Source organism: Bos taurus, chromosome 15 (genome assembly GCF_002263795.3).
Source record: "Bos taurus isolate L1 Dominette 01449 registration number 42190680 breed Hereford chromosome 15, ARS-UCD2.0, whole genome shotgun sequence".
In the NCBI taxonomy this organism is placed as follows: Eukaryota; Metazoa; Chordata; class Mammalia; order Artiodactyla; family Bovidae; genus Bos; species Bos taurus.
The window spans coordinates 50,811,831-50,816,047 of NC_037342.1; the positions used below are offsets into that span (position 1 = coordinate 50,811,831).

General features: G+C 44.4%; 1 pseudogene; it reads right to left on the bottom strand.

Moving 5' to 3' along the window:
• Positions 1–3,393: 3,393 nt before the first annotated feature.
• LOC100298880 (RNA polymerase II subunit A C-terminal domain phosphatase SSU72 pseudogene) lies at positions 3,394–3,997 on the bottom strand (annotated as a pseudogene).
• Between the last annotated feature and the right edge of the window lie 220 nt (positions 3,998–4,217).

Here is a 4,217-nt window from a genome sequence, read left to right on the forward strand (position 1 = left end):
ATATATCTATATAGGTCACTGCAGAGTGGAGGAGAGTTCCTTGTGCTATAGACAAGGTCCTTGAGCATGTGCATGCCCCATCGCTCAGTCATATTGGACTCTTTGCAACCCCATGGACTGTAGCCCACTAGGCTCCTCTGTCCATGGGATTCTCCAGGCAAGAATACTGGAGTGGGTTGCCATGCCCGCTTCCAGGGACTTTCAGGATCTTTCAGACTGAAAGTCTTCCAGGACTTTCAGACCCAAGGATCAATCCTGAATCTCTTATGTCTCCTGCATTGGCAACTGGGTTCTTAACCACTAGCACCACCTGGGAAGCCCAGAAAAAGGTCCTTATTAGTTATCTATTTCATATACACTTTATATTTTGTAATTAATCACTGTTATCTCTCCACTGCAGTACCTGCAGCATTTTACTCCTCTGTCATTTTTGCCATCCCTTACCCACCGGATAGGAACTCAACTAGCATGAAGAAAGAACTTAGGAAAGAAAACTTTTTCTCCATGGAATTCACATGGATTGAACAATAAGAAATCAGAGGGCTCACTTTGTAAGATCCCTGCACTGCCACAAACGACACTTTTTCTATAATTCAGAGGGTTTTATTTCATTTTACTTAATGTCATGAGCTATTTAATTGAAAAAATCATGATGGGATCTTAGTAAATGCCACACATAATCTATGCTGTTTCTCTTAAGATTGGCATTAGTAAAAGGCATACAATTTTTTTTTTAGTTAACAATATTGTATTGGGGAAAAAAAGACATACAATCTAAATATAAATATATTTCTAAGTAAAAACAATTCACTAGAATGACATCTCAATAAAAATTTATATATTTATATAAAACTACGAAAGAGCAAAAAGGGTATTGTTTTAAAATGATGAAATAGACAAGTTTCTCTCCTGATTATACTGAACAAGCACGTCCAGCACTCCATTATAAGCCTTCAGTAGTTGATCTGAAAAGCAGAGTCCTTCAGGTTCACTTCCTTGCAGAGCCATGTGAGCACTGAACTGTTCCCTCCAAGTCAAATCCCCACACCATCATCCCTCACTCTGGAAGGTTTTTGATGGCTCCTGGTGATTCAAGTTCCATTATCCATATAACGCTTTTCTCCTGCATTTCCATGCTTGGGTGGGGTACACCTGAAAAAAATCATAAGGATGGCTTTTAGCAAAAAGGGCTATGAGATCCTTGCAGAGCAAATACCGCCTAGCCCAATGTCCAGGCACAGGTTCTTACTGACTAAGAAGCTGAAGCCAGACAAGATTTTCAGTAGAAGCAGATCGTGTGCAGAAAGCTCTTGCCTGTTTTCCACTGGGCTGCCAGGAGCACCTCAACCAGAGGGTCTTCCAGGTGGTCTACCTGCTGGAGGTATTCGCAGAGCTCACAGATGATAAGACCCAAGGGTGGCATCCTGGGGGTCTTCGTCCATATGTCAATGAGAGGATTCCTATTCTCCTGACAATTCTTTATGTGAAGTGACTAGACACAGGTCCCATTCATAGCAAACCCAACCAGCACAAAGATCACTCATTCAATACCAAAGATATTCAGTGTTGTTACATTTGCCCAACTGCTTTTGTCTACAAACTCCCCCAAGACAGCAACTTCCCAAGACCCATCCAGATCTCTGCACTACATCTAAATCTGAAGCAGAACAGGCATCAAATTTCAACTGTCAACCCTCCAATCTTTGTTACTTTTGCAGCTCTAAGGACTCTTAGACAAACCATGTCCCACCATCCATTTCATCCAGTCCCATTCCCTTTAACTTTTCCATGGACACTTTCTATGTTGAGTTTCATCACTGGAGTCACTCCTTCGGAACACCAGCCGTACTTTTACATGCTTTATCATATTTGCCTCCTCCATACCCCTACAGACAGGAAATCAACCAAAAATATTTTCTTAATTCCTTCCAGTGAATGTTCTGACAAAAGTAAGATCTCCTGGACAGATCATTTCTCTCTCTTATAAAGGGTCCCCAACATTCCCTATTTGCATTTTGTGTTCCCATCATTGGAGATGATCATCTCAACACACTATCGGATCCCTTTCCCATTCTTGCCCTACCTGCCTCAACATCAGATGAAAGACTGACCTTGAAGCTCATTGAATCTACCCAGAAAGAAACCCTCACCTCCCTACTGCCAGCACTGCCCCATGTGGATAAGTACACCCTGTCACCAGTGTGGAAAGACAGAAAACTGACATTGCTTCTAAATTCTTCCTTCTCTCTCTCCTCCTCAGCATGTTCCATCCTTCAGCTCCACCATCTTCCTATGATCCCACAGCTTGTCCCCCTGTCCAGAGCGTCCACCTTACTGCTCAATCCACACTCCTCCTCGGGAAATCCTCTACTAGCTCATCCCAGGCCTCCAGGTACACCCTTGCTCCATCCTGCCTTTGCTCTGTAAATAAAGTCCACATCAATCTTCTGACATAGCAAGATACCTCATTCAACCAGGCCAACTCCCCCTTCCTTTAATTTCTGCTGTAAGTTACACATGCCTAGGTGTCATTGCTGGTCAGACCCAAGATGATTCACTTCCCTACACATAGAATCCACGTTTAGAGGAGTTCAATAATCAATGAAACTTTTATGCATGAAGAAAATCCGCTTGAGGAAAGAGTGCTTTACTCTGTGGAATTCATTCAGCTTGAACAGTAAGAAACCAAGATGTTCCTTTTGCAAGATCCAACCCCTACCAAAAATTAGGAGATCCATTTTCTATGAACTAGAAGCTTTTATTTCATTTCATTAATATTGAATTGAACAGATCGTGCTCACATTTCAGCAATCAATGCCTACTATTATCAAACCTGAGTTTCTATGAAACTTGCATTTACCAAAATATATACAATCTAAAATTAGATTTTTAAAGTTCAAACATTAAATATAATCATCTCACTAAAAAGAAATATTCATTTATACTGATGCACAAGACAAAAATGACAAAAGGAAATTGCATTAAAATGAAGTAAAAACCAATGATGGAATGGAAATGGTGTGGGGTTTGTTTGTTCTTCCCTGAATGTCCTTCAGCACATCACTTGTCCATTGTAAATCTTGGTCTCTTGATGTCTCTGGGTTACCTTCCTCGAAGACCCCTGTGAGCCCTGAAGTGTTCCTTCCATATCAAGAATCCATACCATCAACCCCCACAGTGGAAGGGTTTGGATGCCTCCAGGGCATTCATGTTACTCTGGCAGAAAAAGATTTCCTTCTCCACTTCCTTCCCAGGTTGAAGTGTACCTGGAAAAAGTCATGTAGATGGCTTTTAGCAGAAAGGCCTTGGAAGCCGCTTCTGACAGAAAATACCACCTAGCCCAATGTCCAGACACAAGTGCTTACCAAGAGGACCTGCAAGCAGACAAGATCCTCAGTAGAAGCAGACCGTGTGCAGAAAGCTCTTGCCAGTTTTCCGCTCGGCTGCCAGGAGCACCTCGACCACAGAGTCCTCCAGGTTGTCTGCCTGCTGGAGGCGTTCACAGAGCTCACAGATGATCAAAGACCCAAGCGTGGCGTCCTCCGCGTTGTCGGCCATGTCCACGTTGATCACGTGCACAGGCTGGAAGGTCTCCTGCTCTCGGACCCACAGCTCCTCCACCACCCTGTCGTAGACGCTCTCCTCACAGGTGAAGATGACGTCAAAGCGATCTCGGCACTCTTGAAATCTTTCCGGGCGAGGCTTGATTCTCTCGTTTCTTCCCAAGATGTGTAAGATGCCGTTGCTATTATAGCGTTGTCGGTCTTTGCGCACAAGGTCCTTGCGCATCTCCTCATAGGTGGTGGAGAAATCGTAAACCACGGGGAGGTTGCGTGCCCTTCCTGGGAGCCTGACTCGAGATCCAGCTCCGAAGGACCTGACTCGGAATCCTTTCCTCCTGAGGATGCGGTGGGCCTCCATGCTCCTGTTCATGTTGCTCATGCAGACCACAGCCACACTGAGCAGATACGAGGGCATGGTGGCGGCCACTTGGGACTCCAGCCAGAGGCCTGGACTTCAGGGGCTGAGGGAACTCTGAAGGCCAGGGGATGACCGACTGGGTCCAGCTCTTCCAAGGAGTGTTAGACTCAAAGAAGAAAGAAGGCATTTATATGGAGGCACTTGTCCTCAGTGGGAGGAGAAATCCTGATTGATGATTGGCTTACGTCTTGACTGATTGGATTTGAACAGTGGGCTGGGAGCAGAGAACCTAGTGC